The sequence below is a fragment of the Elaeis guineensis genome, chromosome 5, assembly GCF_000442705.2.
Source record: "Elaeis guineensis isolate ETL-2024a chromosome 5, EG11, whole genome shotgun sequence".
Taxonomy (NCBI): domain Eukaryota; kingdom Viridiplantae; phylum Streptophyta; class Magnoliopsida; order Arecales; family Arecaceae; genus Elaeis; species Elaeis guineensis.
The window spans coordinates 23,108,436-23,126,616 of record NC_025997.2 but is presented as its reverse complement, the minus strand read 5'-3'; positions in this window follow the sequence as shown (position 1 = coordinate 23,126,616).

The following is an 18,181-nucleotide window of genomic DNA, read 5'->3' as shown; positions in this document are numbered from 1 at the left end:
GTTGAACCCACATGTTTCGACTTATGCAGAATTTGTTAAGAAACTCTGCACACAAAAATATGAGCTAAAAATAATAGAGAGAATTATGCTGTCTGAAGATGTCATGTAGTCATGTTGAACCCATTATCTCAAAAATGAAAGATCCTGGTGCTTTTTTAATTTCATGTGTTATAAAAGACATCACCTTTGATCGAGCTCTGTTAGATTTAGGAGCTAGTGTGAACCTATTTCCGACCTTGATCTATAAAAAATTTAAAATTTGAGAACTGAAACCACGTTGGTTATTTTGCAACTAGCTGATAGATCTATAAAAATACCACATAGTTTGATTGAGGATGTCTTAATTAGAGTGAATCAATGTTATTTTTCAGTAGACTTTCTCGTACTTGATATAGAACTATCTCAAAAGCTAAATCAGAATCCCATAATTTTAGAATGTCCATTCTTGGCCACTACCAATGCCAATATCAATTGTAAAACAGGAGCCATGGATAATTTTTTTGAGATCAAAAGGTAGAATTAATATTTTTAATGTCTCAAAGTACACTCAGAAGGAGAAAAACTGTTTGGAGTTGAATTAATAGATGAAATAGTTGAATCCGATTCCTCCTTAAAATTAATAAAAGATGATTTTCTGGATGAGTCCATTGAAAAAATTCAAGTCCAAGAGGTGAATGCCCTGCTTGATTCACCTCACCCACCTTATCTACTAGAATTTATCAATTCAATATTTGACATAAGGTAGGTGAGGTAAAATCTGCATTGATCTGGCTGAAGATGGTAAACTTAACGCTTTCTGGGAGGCAACCCAGTTTCTACTTTTTGATATCTTTTGTATTTTGTTTAGGTTAATTGAGTCTTGCTTAATGTCTTTTGTAGGAATTTGAAGATAATATTGTCAAGTTGAGGGGAGAACCAATTTTGAAAAAAATTTTAGATTAGGTGATATCTCTCTTTTTCTTTCTCTTTGTATGTATCCTTTATTTTTCTACTCTATTGAGGATAATGTTGATTAAGTTAGGAAAAAGAATAATAAAAATAAAATTGATGCACAGACAGAGAGTTTGTGAGATATCGAGGGATCAAGTATTAAAAAAACTCAATAAAGAGTTAAGTTTAGAACTTAAACAGTTTTTCTTGAGTATTTTTAAATTTTCCTACCAGTATCAAAGAAGAGTTTATTTCCTATGAACTTGTGTAGAGTAACTATATGTTTCTTTATATATATATATATATATATATATATATATATATATATATAAAGAGAGAAAAAAATTTCATGTACTTCATACTGAGTAATTGGGCCTTTTTGCCTAAGCAAGCATTGAGTTTCACATCAAAAGGATAAAGAAAAAAAATTTTGTTATAAAGCTAGTTTTAACTCATAGCCTGTTTGATTCGAGTAAGTAAGTTCGAGAGATATTCTATATCTAATATCCTAAAGTCATCTGGTTCGGGAGTCACGGCTGAAAACTCGCTAAATGGGTCAAACAGAAAGCTTAAAGGGTTAAGACTTTCAATAACGGTACAACATTAAAAAAAATATTATCAATAAATGAAGGACGAAGTAAAATATACTTGTCCATATGAAGATTAATAATTTAGAGATAAAGGTAGGGATAATTTAGAAAAAGTTTAAAAAATTTTAGTGCTCTTAGCTTAATTTCTATATTGATTAGTATTAATATCCTAATAATATACCTCACTCACGCTTTACTGAATATCGATAATTTTTTTAAAAATTATCTGATAAAATTTGAAATTCTAAATTAAACGGTACTTAACTTTAGATTCTTTTTTACTCGAGGATGAGCAAAATTCAAATTGGGAGGTGTGATTAGTGCATCAAATGTAACATAAAAAGTATTAAAATCTTTGATATTTAAGTCATATTATTTTATATTTGATATTTTTTATATATTTTTTAAAAAATAATTAATTATAAAGAATTAATCATAATCAATAAGTAATGGCTCTTCAACACGTGTAGAGGAAGTTTATATTCAAATTCAAATCTGTCGAGTGTACGACACGTAATAATTTATAAATATGATAGAATTTAATGAATAAAAAAATAATAAAAAAAAGAGAGAAAAAAAGCATGTGGCTTGAAGCTAGGGCCCAGTAAGTGGAAACAGAGAATTAAATGAGTAGACCCATGACCTCGAAAGAAAGAGGGGTTGTTGACTTGTTGTGAAGAGAAGAATTATGTGGACCCATGTGATTCAAAATGGAGAAAAGGTTTGCTAGAGCTTCACGTGGAGCCAAGGGAGTTTGAAGCAAAGTGGACGTTGGCATGTCACGCAGCATGGTTCGCGTGATCACTTTCGCACATTTCACGGAGGCCTAGGTGCATGTGGACTCAAACGAAAGAGGGAGTGGCGCAGGGCCAGTTCAAGCGCGATCACTTGGGAGCGTTTCAAAAGGCCTGCGGATTTGGATGACGACTGATACATGACGTGATGAAACAGAGAGCGAAACCGAGTGGAACTTTGGTACAAACAAAAAAGCTAAGAATTTTAATGGGATTCAGATATCGAAATCGAGTGAAATTCGAACACTTCACAACATGCGACATCTTATAATCCTACATCGATAAATAATAAAAGTTTCTCTCCTCTTAAAACCTATAAAAAGAACCTCAAGTTATATGAGAAAAAGCATCAAGAGTGGGAGAAGCATAGAAAGGGGGCAGCGAACATAGCTTTGGATACGGAGAAGACTTTCTGAAGAGATATTTAGAAGCTGATCTTTATTTCTACGTTATTTTCATGCCTATACCATCTCGAAGTTCAGATCCAAAAGGGCAGAAGAAGCGAAGTCAGGCTGCACCAATCGACTTCAAAAGCTTTGTTACAATTTTATTTTATTATTCTTTTAAATTTTTTATACTTGAATTTTATTTTTAATATAAACATTTATTTTCTTACATTTTAAATTTTTATTATTTATTTTTATTGCAAGTAGACACTAAGATCTTAGTACCAATTTATTTTTATGCTCTTTAAATTTTGTCTTTTATTTTTATTGCAAGTAAAACTAGAATCTGAATAGTAGATCTTAGTACTTGATTTATTTTTCATACTTTTAATTTTATTTTTTGACTTACATTATTTTTTAAAAATTTATTTTTTTATAAAATCAAAGATTTCAAATTAAAATATTGTCTTCTCTGTAGATTCGATCCGACTTACTACTTTCTACATATTTTTAATTTTAAAAATTAAAATTAATTTGATAATCACGATGTCCTAACGACAACATCGTGAGTATATCACCGGCTGCACTCTTCTCTTTTTTTTTGTGGGGGGGGCAGCAGTCGGAGGGTGGAGGGGAAGGGTGGGGTTTGGGGGCCGGCGAGGGGTAGCACGGGCGGGGAGATGGGGGGCGGCGGGGGTTGCGGGGGGAGGGGGGGTGCACGATCAGGGATGGCACTGCGGCACGGGGGGCCAAGAGGAGGTGCGCAGTCGAGGGAGGACGGAGGGGGTTGCGGGGGGTGGGGGTGAGTGGTTGGCGGCAGCCCAAGCGGTGCAGGGGGCTGGGGGGCAGCAGCAGGTCGGCCGGGGTTTGGGAGGAAGGGAAGAGAGAAACGAAGAGGGAAAAAAAAGAAAAAAAAGAAACAAAGAAAAAATATTAATTTTAAAAATTAAAAAAATACTAATTATAAAATAAAATTTTAGAATACTAAAAATTTTAATTTTAAAAAATAATTTTGATCTTTTTAATAATAATAAAATAATATTAATTTTAAAAATAAATTTTTAAATAATAAAAAATATTAATTTTAAAAAATAATAAAAAATATTAATTTTAAAAAAATTAATACTAAAAAATTTAATTTTTAGAAAAATTTTGAAATCACATTGGATTGGATAATTAGTAATTAAATATTATTATTTTATTAATAAAAAATATTATTATATGATTAATAAAAAGATTAATTTTATTTAGTGATAAATATTATTATTTGATTAATAATTAATTATTATTATTTGATAAATAATTAATTAGAGGGATGGTGGTGGTGCCGTGCGGGTTGGCCACTGGTAGAGGGAGGTCGGCTTTGGGGGGTGGTGGGAGGAAGGAAGGGAGAAAATGAAGGAAAAAAAGAAAAAAAAAAAGAAGAAAAAGAAAAGAAAAAAAGAAAAAAAGAATAAATTTAAACATTTTTTGAATGAAATATTAAATAATAATAAATTTAAATAAAAATAATAAATATTAAATAATATAATAATAATAAGTATTAAATAATAATAATAATATTTTATTTATTTAGTTATTTATTTACTTATTTATTTATATTTTTAAAATATTTGTATGAGTCAACCTTTCAAAGGGAATTTTTTGAAAAAAATATTTTTTATATTTTATTTATTCATTGATATTTTTTATTAATAAATAATTTTTTCTAAAAATAATTTTTAAAAATAATTTTAAAAATATATTTTTTTATTTATTTATATTTTTTATTTTATTTTTTTGGTTTCTTTCTTCTCCCCTATGGCTCTGCGCCGAGCATGCACCGCCACCGTTCTTGGTGTCGATCAAAAAGTTGACTCGTAATCATGATTACCGCTGTACCTTGATCACGTCAAATTATTATTAATCAAATAATAATAATTTATTATTAATCAAATTGTTTGTTTGATACTGCTTTCATTTTCAAGCTTTTTCATGACAATCTTGAGCTTTTTTTTCGCCCTCATTCTCATTAAGCATCACTCAGTCTGTTGCACCTTAGTGACGTCAGAATGATAGGCCATATATAGGATCCTCATATTCTTCCTATCATGGATTCTTAAATAATTTTTCTCCAATTTGATTTTTAGGCTAGACTTGCCTTCTTAATTTAATTTAATTCTCATTAAAATTCTTTCAGGTGGTGATTTCAATGACCCCTATCATGAGTTGTGGCATGCGGGGAAAGGAGAAGGAAGGAGTAGAAAAAATAAAAAAATTATTTTTTAAAGATGCAAAGATAAAGAAAATATACACTAATCAGAAGAGCACTAAAGCATTGAACACATTTCCATAGGCCTTCCTACAGTAGCAGCAACAGTAATCTTTTTATCTATATTTGTAAATGCATATCTAGAGCACTATTGGATCACCGCTGTGATCTAATATCACTGGTGAACCAAATCCTGAGATGATCTAAGATCACTATACTTGGTTTGCCATAGTGCAGTGATCTAATCTATAGTAATCACGGATACCTTCTGTGCAAAAGATGTTCTATTCAGCATCCGATTTTCAAGTCTTACATTTTTCTTCTTTCTCAAGCTATCAAACATAGTCTACATATTCCTGTCAGTATTTGCTTTTGCTTTAGCCTCATTATCAGCAAGTTGTATGCAATCAAAAATAAAAACTATTTTAAACACCCACCCCTCTCTCCTCTTGTAGTTTTGTGCCGAACACCCATCCCCCCTCTGGCGCCATATATCTGACCTCTCTTTCCTCCTCTAAACCATCCTCATATGGATGCGCCATGGACCCAGACCTCTAGCAAAATGAGGGTGGTAATACTGTGGTAGAAAATATTATAAAATATTATTAATAATATTAAAATAATAATAATATATTTTATTATTATTATTATTTTAAAAATAATAAAATAATATTTATTTTTAAAATAAAATTTTAAGTAATAAGAAAATATTAATTTTAAAAATTTAAAAAATAATATTACTTTATTATTAATCAAACAATAAAAATAAATAATTTATTATTAATCAATTAATAATATTTTATTATTATTCAAAAAATAAAATCTTATTATTCATAAAATAGTAATAAAAATATTTTATTAATGAAATAATAATATTTAATTACTAATTATCCAATCCAATGTGATTTCAAATATTTTTTAAAATTAATATTTTCTTATTATTTTTCTTATTTTCAAATTATCTTTTTTAAAAATAATATTTTATTATTAATCAAATAATAATAATTAATTATAATCAAATAAAAATAAAAATATTTTATTCCTTTCTTTTTTCTTTTTTTTTATTTTTCCCCCTTTGTTTATTTTTTATGAAAATAATAATATCTTCTTATTATTTAAAAATTTATTTTAAAAATTAATATTATTTTATTATTATTAAAAAGATCAAAATTATTTTTTAAATTAAAATTTTATTAGTATTTTAAAAATTTATTTTAAAATTAATATTTTTTTATTCTTTAAATTAATATTTTTTTCTCTTTTTCTTTTTTTTCCCCCTTCGTTTCTCCCTTCCCCTTCCTCTCACCCCCCGACCGACCCACCTCCCCTCTCCCCAACCGCACACCCCCCAGCCCCCCGGCCCTTTGCACTGCCTGTGCTGCCTCCGACCATGCACCCCCACCCCCCACAACCCTCTCAACCCTCCCCCAACCGTGCACTCCCAGCCCCCCGCACCACCTGTGCCATCCTCGGCTGTGCACCCCCTAACCCCCTGGCCCTAGGGGTGGCAATCGAATCGGATCGGATCATAAACGGATTGGGTCATAAATGGATCGGGTCAGAAAATTATCAACTCAAATCTGACTTGTTTATTAAACGGGTCAAAAATTCAAACCTGAACCCGACCTGTTTATTAAATAGATAACCCGACCCGACTTGTTTATTAAATAGGTAATCCGATCCGACCCGTTTAACCCATTTATTAAATAGATCAAATTAGGTTAAACAGGTTAAACAGATCGGGTTAAATGGGTCAGAAACAGGTTAAACAAGTTTTAAACAGGTTAAACGGGTCTTAAACGTGTTAAATAAGTTAAACAGAACATGTTAAATGGGTCAGAAATAGATTAAACAGGTTAAATGGATTATCTGACTCAACTCGATCTGGATATTAAATAGGTTAAACGGGTCAGATATCTAAAACCAAAATCTGATCCAATTATTAAATAGGTTAAACGAGTCGATCCATTTATGACCCAAATCTGTTTAGCCTAAATCTGAATCTGTTTATGATGGGTCGAATAAGGATCCGGTTGGCGGGTCGGATCATATTTTGCCAGCCCTGCCTGGCCCTCTGTGCCGCTTGTGCCGCCCCCAGCCATGCACCCCATCCTTCGCAACCCCCTCCGCCCTCCCCCAGCCATGCACCCCCCGGCTTTCCATGCCGCCCATGCCGTCCCCAGCTTCACACCCCCATCCCTCGCAACCCCCGCCGCCCCCTCTCTTCCCCACTTGTGTCACCTCAGCCCCTCCAAAAAAAAAAAAGAGAAGAAATTGCCGATTGAGCCGATGATTTGTGAAATCGCCGGTGCAGCCGGCGATTTTACTCGACCACGTTGCACCGGCAATTTCACCCGACCACGTCAATGCCAAGGTGGCCGTGAAATCGTCAGTTCAACTGGCGACTTTGAGGGCGATTTCATCCGACCACGTCAATGCCGAGGTGGCCGTAAAATCATCAATTCAATTGGCGACTTTGAGTTGCACCGACGATTTCACTCGATTACGTTGCACCGATGATTTCATCCGACCACATCAATGCCGAGGTGGCCGTGAAATCATCAGTTCAACTGGCGACTTTGAGGGCGATTTCACCCGACCACATCAATGCCGAGGTGGCAGGAAATCATCAGTTCAATCGGCGATTTTGAGATGAACGGTTATTTTGAAAATAAGTTGGAAGAGAGGATAGTTTTAAAAATAAAAAATTAAAAAAAAAACCTGCCGCTGAGTCGGTGAAGGGACAAAAAAAACCTGCCGCTGAGTTGGTGAAGGGACTTTGTATAGTCCAAAATTATATGATCACTGAGTCGCCTCGGATGGATGATATCGCATAAATTGAATTGACCTGTGGATTGAATAAGACTCTGCAAAAGCTAAAGAGAAATAAAAATGTGTGGGTTGAGGAAAAAACAGCACAACGGAAGAGGGAGAGGACTAAAAAAAAAAAAACTTCCCTTTCATCCAAAAAGAAAAAAAAAAAAAAGGGGGAAAAGGAAAGCAAAATTCACAGGCTATGTATGCTTCACGTTGCACCCGAAGCCGGCAAACGTGACACGTCACTTATCTGCTTGAATTCAAAGGCAGAAGACATTGGTCTATCAGATTACCATTTTACACCGCTTATTCCGTCCCACAGAAGCACTCAAAATATCCTGGGACTCTTGAGACGTGACATCTAAGACTAGAAAAGGCCCATCTATCTTAAGAGTAAAAATAGCGTGGATATTATTCATTCAAATTTATTTTTATATTTGAATCAATTTAAATATGGATAGAAATTTGAGAATTTGACTACTAGCTATCTCTGTATCCATATCCGTCAAAAAAATATGAATATAAACATGGATAGACAATTGTTAGGAGTAATTTGGAATGAACCGATGATGTGTGAAAATTCAAGCCCATTATGATCTATCGGATTCATATCAGCGTCTCTCAAGTGGTCTAATTGTTACGGCTCATCCGAACTTAGTCGGCGTATGCCTGGTCCGACCCTAGTCGGTTAGTCTTTGATTTGACCCCTAATCGGATAGCTCTTTATCCAATCCTGGACAGAAAAAGTTTGATCCGACCCTTGGTCAGAGAGTTTGCTAGTCGATCTTCAGTCGCATCCGATCCCTACATGGCTTGCATATTAGAACAATATCTGGACAGCATAACAATTGCGAGTTGGTTAGTTTTTCAGATCAATCCATCTAACCGAATTTTGATCAGAAAACTATCAGTCCCAACTCCTAGTTGGCACGGCATACTCTCTGATTTCTCCTTAGAAACAGATTTATTAGGCTCAAATTCAAAAACAGGCACCAACTGACCATAGCTGTCAATACTATTTGGGTGTAACCACATGATCCTGATAATCATAATCAAATAATCACATCAGATTCAGCTAGTCTGTCTATCAAAAATGGTTATACAGCCAGCTTCTCTATAAATACTCAAACCTTGAGGATCCAGATAAGTAATCCATTTGAGAGAGCTAAAACTCTGCTTTTCTGTTTGCATGTTCTGACTTGACCATCGGAGGATCCTCGCCGGAGCACAATCCTCGGCTCGGACTTTTTTGCAGGTTGCTTTAGTACTGTGTTTTCTTGTCTTCTAGCATCAACCAGAAACAAGCCGCAACAGATAGAGGAAGGGCCAAATCTTAGGTCTTATAAAAAGAAGCAGACAAGTTAGAAATTCTCAAAAAGATGGCTCCATGCAAGACTTCTTCCTGGTGAACCAACACCTCCACCTTCCGACAGGTGCAGAATGAAATAAATTACTCTGCTCCTGCACCTCCGGATGGCAGAAGTTCCTACACTGGTGCAGCAACCCGCAATGGTGACCATGGAGCAATTCAACCTACTTTTTTAGCCGGTGCAACAACTTATAGCTGTTGTTCAGGCAACGATCCAGCCTCCGCCGACATCACAGCCAGTGAATCAAATCCAAATCCCTCCACCCCAGTCACTGACGGCGGATCAGACTCAAGAGCCAAGGAGACGGCGGTCTCTGAGTCCTCAGTCGGGGTATGATTCAACCTCTGACCGGCAATCTCCTTCGTGCTCTGAAGTGCATACCAATCGAGATATGGAAGTCGAGCGAAGACTTCGAGAAATAGATTGGAACATCAAGCAGATTTACAACAATCCATCAACACCATCCGATGGGTTCGATTTGAACCGCTTTTATGGCGAGCATCCTCCAGGAACCTATCCCACCAAACTTCAAGGTTCCTCAGTTGGAGAGCTACGATGGGACCACAGACCTCGCCGATCATGTCAACAGCTTTCGAGCAGTCATGCTCCTTCAGGAAGCCTCCGATGCTATCTTGTGCCGAGCCTTCCTTTTCACTTTGAAGTGGGTGGCTCGATATTGGTATTCCGATCTGAAGTCACTTCATTCATTCTTTCGATAGCTAGCCAAGTCTTTGTTGCCCACTTCATCACCAGCCGATGATAATAGAAGCACTCGACTACCTCCAGACTATCAAACAGAAGAAGGATGAGTCCATTCGATCTTACGTAGCTCGAGTTCAACAGAGCTACGTTAAAAATTCACGATCTAGATCACTTGATCGTAATGTCCGTCCTGAAGGGTGGATTTGTCCGCATCTTCGAAAATGCTGGCTCAGACAGAGAAATATATCCGATTGAAAGATTCTCTGATGGAAGAAACTGTCCAAATAATCCTAACTGTGGGGAATCAAGAGCAGAGCAGGGCTCGCTCACCCAAACGAATGGTGAAATCATCACCGTTTAAGATCCCCTCGAGGAGAAAGAATATTTTGCTGAGAAGGAATAGTTCACCTTCAAGGTGATTTGGCGATCTCACTCTTTTGAATACTTCAGGAGAGAGATTTTGATGGAGGTGCGAGCCGAGCTACCTCTACCTCCTAAGATGTGAATAAATCTGAGGCATCGTGATCCAGACAACTATTGTCTCTATCATCATGACCACGATCACGATACCGAAGATTGTTATGAGCTCAAAGAGGAAATTGAGCATTTGATCCGAGAGGGGAGGCTGGATCCATTCATCCAACGATAGGGTCCTCCACATCGATATCCTCCAGGGGTCGGGCAGTAGCAATGAAGACGTCCTGCACTTCAGCAGCGATAGCGCCGGCCTCCTCAGCCTCAACCTCAACCAGCACCAGCACAACCGCAGGTGGAGGGGTAGGCGGTAGTAGAAGATCGACCCTTGCGAGGTGAAATTCGTATGATAATCGGAGGGTCGTCTGGATCGATAGAGAGACATGCGGCGAAGAGGCCTTGACTCAAGGAGCCAATAATTTTCACCGAACAAGATGCTGAAGGTATGCAAATCCTGTACAATGACGCGGTGGTTATTACTGCTAATATCACTGACTATAATGTACACTATGTTTTTATCGATAATGAAAGTTCTGTTGATGTTTTGTACTTTGCTACTTTCACTGTAATGTGGTTTGTTTTTGAATAGTTGAATAAATTCAATACTTCGATCTAAGATTTCTCTGGGAGTTCGGTAATTCTGGAGGGGACTATCAGACTACCCCTTATAGTGAGAACCAAACCCAGGCAGGTGACCATCCACGTTGATTTTCTTGTGCTTAACCTACCGTCAGCCTACAATGCAATACTTGGCCACCAAGTCTAGGAACGCTGAAGGCAGTGGTGTCGAGCTACAACTTGATGATAAAATTTTTGATGGAAGCTGAAGTGGGACATGTCGAGGCAATCAAGTCATGGCCCAACAGTGTTTCACTGCTAAGCTGCAGGCAAAGGAACAGCAGACGGCACCCCAATCTGAACTCCCAATAGATTTGGATGCTCGTGATAATTGGCTAGGGAGCATGCTCGATCGTTCGAGGATCTAGTGGATGTCCCTCTGAGGAAAAAAAAATCTCCATCAAACTGTGAAAATCAGATCATCCACAGATCTAATAACCAAAGCTCGGCTAACTGCTCTTTTGCAGAAAAATATGGATCTATTTGCCTGGACGGCAGTCGATATATCTGGCATAGATCTGAAGGTAATGATCCATCACTTGAGAGTAGATCCGACCTTTCTCTTTAAAACAGAAGAAAGAAGCTTTGTCCCAGAGTGCCAGAAAGCAATTGTTGAGGAAGTGGACAAGCTGGTCAAGGCCGGCTTCATTCAAGAAGCAATGTATCCTCATTGGCTTGCTAACGTGGTGCTAGTCAAGAAGGCGAAATGAAAAATGGTGCATGTGTATCAATTTCACTAACCTAAATAAAGTCTGTTGCTTAGCTATGCAATCCAAGAGGGGGGTAAATTGAGTTTCTTTAAAAATTTAAAAATCAACTTACAACTATGAAGATTATTTAACAATGAGCAAGATAAATGTGGAGAATGAAATTTATGCAAGGTGTAAAAGTTGGATGCAAGAATGCAAGAAGATAGAAAAATTTAAAAGGAGAGCAAGTAAGCACAACACAAACAAAAAAATTTATAGTGGTTCGGTGCCAATCTTGTACCTACATCTACTCTCCAAGCTCCTACTTGAGAATTTAAATCCACTAATCCATATTCAAACCGAATATAACGTCGAAACCTCCGACTCTAGCTATTTCAAGCTAGAACACTTATTCTCAGGTACAAGCCAACCTAATACAATTCGAATCAAGGTTCGGATCAACCTTTCCACATTTTGAAACCCTTCTAAAATAAAAAAATCAACTCAAAAATAGAGTATAACAGTTAATCACATAGAAATATAGATGTAGCTCCTTTAATGAGCGAGTAAACTTTAAATACACTTTACACAGAGAAACAAGCTTTTCTGATTTTTCTTAAGGTGTTGAAGACTTGAATGAGCTCTTGAGGGTTGATGAACTTGAAATAAAAGCTTCTTTAACTTCAAGAGGGCTCTTGCTTAGGGTTGAAGTGAATGCTTGAAGAATTTTTTTCAAAATTTGTTGATTTCCTCCTTTAAGTGCCTTTTATAACTTCAAATGATGGTGGAGAATAATCTGACTGAAATAGAGCGTTAAAGCACATTACATGGGCATTAAATGCAGTCAAAATGAGCTGAAAACTAGCCGTTGCGGAGTTTTTTCGTCACAAGGGTCGACTCATAGGGTGACTCATGGGGTCGACTTCTGTGGCACAGAACAAAAATGACTATTCTGTAATTTTGGCCTATACAGCAGCAGAGGTCGACTCATAGGGTCGACTCATGCACAGGGATCACTCATGGGGTTGACTCACAGAGTGTGCCAGCCAAAAAATTTAGCGTGCCGTTCAGTCCATTTTGCCATGAGTCGACTCATGGGGTCGACTCAAATTTATAAAATAATTTTCTTTCAAAATACACATTCAAAAATATTGAAATTGCCTCCAATAGATTACAAATCTTCTACTCTTGCTCTTGAGGCTTCCGAATCAAAACTTGATAAAATTATGATTTTGCCTCTGAAATACAATAAATCTTTTTTCAAGCCAAAATCATTAGTATCCCCCTCAAATACTTTGTAATCATCAAAATCAATTCAAGGAGCAATAATCTTCCTCTTTTTGATGATGAAAAATACTTGAGCAAAAGCATATATAAAGCATTGAATATGAATTTTAAATTTATGAAGATACATCACTTCAATATCATAACAAGTATTTGAACGAAATACATCATAAGTAGTTTGAAGATCAATTTGAAATTTGCTTATAAGTTCATTTGCTTTGAAAATTAGATAAAAAAAAGAGCTGATGATTTTGGTTCTTTGACACATTTGCTTAACAATTTTACTTATTACTAATTTTTTTATTGCTTATTGCTCATTTCTTTATTGCTTATTGCTCAAATTCTTTCTTTATTGCTTATTGCTCAAATTCGATTTTGATTCTCTACTCCTCCTTTTTGATAGCATCAATTAAGATTCTCTACTCTTCCTTTTAAGGATCTTAAAAGGACAAATTTTCTTTACTCCCCTTTTTGATAGCATCAATTAAGATCTTAAAGATTTTAAGGATAGAGAAAAGAAAAGAAAGATGATAAAAAAGACATATTTTCTTTACTCCCCCTCTTTGATACCATATTTTATTTATTTAGCCCCCTTCTTTGATTGCTTATTTCTCTACTCCCCCTCCAATAATTTGCTCATCTAGAAGATATTGCAATTCATAGTATTTCTCAGCACTAATATGAGTTATTTTTCATATCTCATAATTAAAACAATTCAATTTGGTCACATTCATAGATATTCATTGAAAGTCAAAGGCGCACACACACACACACACACATATATATATATATATATATATTCAAAAGTGACTAAATACAAAAGGTGTCTCAATACACATGAGTCAACTCAAAATACAAAAGTCATGGATAGAAACTATCCAAGAGTTAATTAGCCAACAAATACAAGGCCCATAAGATAGATCCTAGACATAGGAGACAAACTAATCTAGATCTAATAGATGTCATGGCTAGAGGGATCAGAATCTGAGAATTAAAGATAGGATGAGGAGATGTAGGATCAAGTCCACGAGCACGATCTCGATCGCGTCTGCCTCGGCCACGGATAAAGGTACCACACAAGTAGAGGGATGAGAGGATCCTGGAGCCTGAGAAGCTACGAACTGTGTAATAAGAAAAAGTCTGATGGTGTCCAAAAGATCCAAGGCTCTTGATACAGACTACATCAGGGCACTGAACTGAGTAGAAGCATTCTCACTGGAGCCCCTGATCTCTCTCCTCAAGAAGTCAAAGCCACTCTCTAAAACTCCTCGAAGTCTACCGCCTCTGCAGTTAGGTCTGAGACCTCTGTGATGTCCTCATACGGCTGGGGATGGGCTAAAGCTAATACTTGCCCCTGCAAATCTAATACTCTGCCTGTCAATCTCAAAATATTCCCTCAAGCTACTCAAAACATACCGATTGAGCAGTGAGCATTTGAAAAACAGTAGAAATATGAGGGATCAGAGTCTGATCTGAGTCATCTTGGGATGTCGATCTCTGTGCAAAGACTGAAGTGGCAAACTGCTGAGATAGAATGGAGGCTACACGCTGGGACATCATCTCAATCTGATTATCTGTTAGTCTGAACTCTGAAGGATGTGCCCTGCTCTCTGATTGTGGAACTGAAGCATGCCTCCTCACAGACTCTGAAGGACCAGTCTCATGATCAGATATGAACTGAATATCTGGGGATACTCTTGATCACGAAGAGGTGAAGATGGTCCCTCCTCCTCTACTCTATCCTCTGCTCTCTCCTCAACACCCTTTGTCCAATGCCATCAGTCTTAGAGAAATCCATGCGATGCAGTATGTGGCGGTTGATGGTGTCGGAATGAGATAGTCTAGCAACTATTTCCCTCTCAAAACTGATTCCGAACCTCCTAAAAATTAAGGTGAGTGCCATACCAAAAGACAAGTGAGCCTTGGACCTGTTCAAGGTCTCTCTCATAGCCTCAAACATCAATGCAGGAAGGTTCAGGAGGGTTTGGGTGATCACATGGTACGTAATACAAATATTTCTACCAGATAAAAGGTCGTGTCTACCACTCCTAGGGACAAACAGTTTGGTTACCAAGTGATGTAACAGCCTCATCTCAATAGAAAAATTTTTGCTTCCAATTTATTTAGACTTCCAGTATAAGTTCTCCCTAAGATAACATTAATTTCTTCTTCTTTAATAGGGAGCTCCATATTGGTATAGCCTTCACAAGGCAAATGCAGTATCTGTCCCAAATTACTGGATCAAGAATAACATCAATACCTTTTACTGTAGATTTCACTGTTCCATTGTTATAGCTCAAATTTAAGTAAAATTCTCTGACTAGATCGACATAAGTATTTTTCTTTAAAGAGCAGTAAAATTTTCATCATTGATACTTAATCTTTGATCCAATAGTGAACCCTTCTTTTTCAAAAAATTGAAATCAATATTTTTTTCGGATTCACTTTTCGGTCAGAGAGAGGTACCTTGCTTGGGCTGATTGGAGACTGAGTGAAGCTGAAGCAGGACCTGGAGCAGGGATTGGAGCAGGAGAGGGCTCGACTGCTAATCTCTTTCAGCGCACACTCTCTTCCAACTCACGAATGGATTTCCTTCTTTGCGGTAGCTTCATTTTGGGAGCTATTAGGTCAAGAGAGACTTGAAAGAGTTTAGGAGACTAAATGTGAGGCAGAGAGGAAAAAATTTTGGAAGAAAAAAAGACAAGGATTTTGGAGAGGTGATGTGCCGATTTGGAGAAGACGGGTAGAGTCTAGGACAAGCTCGAACCGTCCCAAATGAAGAAGGGAGAGGAGAGGAACTTGATTTCTAATCGGACGACTTGAAGAGTGAAAAACAGTGGGAGGAGAGATCTGAGAGAAATCTTTGATTTGAGGGAGAAGAGATGGAGAGCTTTTGGTTCGGTGGGAGGAAGAAGATGAAGGACTGAGTCAGCTCAAGAAAAAATTTCAATAAGAAGAGAGCGTCCGAAGAGTTTTGACAAAATTGCAAGATTACCCTAGGGTCGATCTTGGGGGTTGACTCATGGCATAGAAAAATTCAAAAGAATGATGGGACAATTTCGAAAAAAAAATTGAAACTCTAAGAAAAGGATGTTTACCCAAATATTGATCATATGAATGATAGTTTTAAGCTTTTGAGCTCAATAGATTTGGTTCAATAAATTTTTGGCATTAAGAATTTGAAATCAGAGAGATACTTAAACTAATGGATCAAGGATTCTAATTCTCTCCTAATTTTACAAAATCTATCTTCACTTAAGGCCTTGGTAAAGATATCAGCCAATTATTTTTCAGTATAAACATAATCAAGAATTATATCTTTATTTTGGACATATTCTCTTATGAAATGATGCCTAATTTTAATATATTTTGATCTAGAATGCTAAATTGGATTTTTAGTTAGATTTATAGCACTGGTGTTATCATATTTTATGGGAGTTTCATTGAGTTTGATGCCAAAATCTTCAAGTTGTTGCTTAATTCACAAGATTTGAACACAACAACTTCCGACTGCAATGTATTCGGCCTCGACCGTAGACAGTACTATCGAGTTTTGCTTCTTGTTAAATCAAGAGATTAAGTTAACTCCAAGAAATTGACAAGTTTCACTAGTACTTTTTCTATCGAATCTACATCCAGCAAAATCAGCATCTGAATATCCTATCAAGTGAATTAATGAGTCCTTAGAATACCATAGTCCTAGAGTTTGTATACCATTTAAGTATCTAAGAATTTTTTTAACTGCATTCAAGTGTGATTCTTTTGGATTTGATTGAAAGCAAGCACAAAGACAAACACTAAAAATAATATCTGGTCTACTAGCAGTTAAATATAATAGAGAACCAATCATGCCTCTATAAAATTTTAAGTCTACATTTTTACCTCCTTCATCCTTGTCAAGCTTACATGATGGGCTCATGGGTGTACCAATTGCTTTGGAGTTCTCCATTCCAAATCTTTTGAGTAGTTTCTTGTGTACTTGCTTTGGGTGATGGAGATTCTTCCTTTATTTATTTGATTTGGAGTCCAAGAAAGAATGTAAGTTCTCTCATCATGCTCATTTCGAACTCCCCTTGCATGAGTTTAGCAAAATCTTGACAAAGAGTTTCATTAGTAGACCCAAAAATAATATCATCAATATATATTTGTATAACTAATATATCATTTTGATTTCTTTTAATGAAAAAAGTTGTGTCTATATTTTCTCTTAAAAAATCATTATTAAGCAAAAATTTGCTTAGCCTTTTATACCAAGCCCTAGGTGCTTGTTTCAAATCATATAATGCTTTGTTTAATTTAAAAACATGATTAGAAAAAGCATAATTTTCAAAACCTGGAGGTTGTTCTATATAAACTTTTTCAGTAATATATTCATTTAGAAAAATACTTTTGACATCCATTGGAATAACTTAAAATTCATAAAGCAAGCATATGCAAGTAGAAGTCTAATTGCTTCTAATCTAGCAACAGGTGTAAAGGTCTTATCAAAATCAATTTCTTCTTCTTGATTATAACCTTTTGCAACTAATCTTGCTTTATTTCTTATCACATTTTCATGTTCATCCAATTTATTCCTATATACCCATTTTGTGCTAATTATTGAATAATTTTTAGATCTTGAAACTAAAGTCCATTCATTGTTTCTTTCAAATTGATTAAGTTCTTCTTACATTGTATTTATCCAATTATAATCTTTTTTAACTTCATCTATGGTTTTAGGTTCAAGATGAGAGACTAAAGTAAAATGATTGAATGCATCTCTAAGTGAAGAGCGAGTTCTTACACCATGTGTAGGATCATCAATGATTAGTTCTTTGGGGTGATTGTGATCATACCTCCATTCTTTAGGTAGATCATTTGTATCTTAAGATTGTTCTTATTGTTCTTCACCTTTTGCATCCTATTTATCTTCATGTTCTTCATTATCTTGAATGGTTGAGTCTTTTAGAGTGATCTCCTTCATTCTTTTATAAGAAGATCTGCATCATCAATATCTTCATTCTTCTTTGAAGGAAGATCGTTAGTTTCATCAAAAATAACATGTATTGACTCCTCTACTATTAAAGTTCTTTTATTGAAAACTTTAAAAGCTTTGCTAAAAGAGGAGTAACCAAAAAAACTCGCTTCATCGGATTTAGCATCAAATTTTTCTAGTCTTTCTTTACTATTGTTCAAAACAAAACATCGACAATCAAAAATATGAAAATATGCAATATTTGATTTTCTTTCTTTCCAAAGCTCATAAGGGGTTTTTTTTAAAATTGATCTAATTAAAG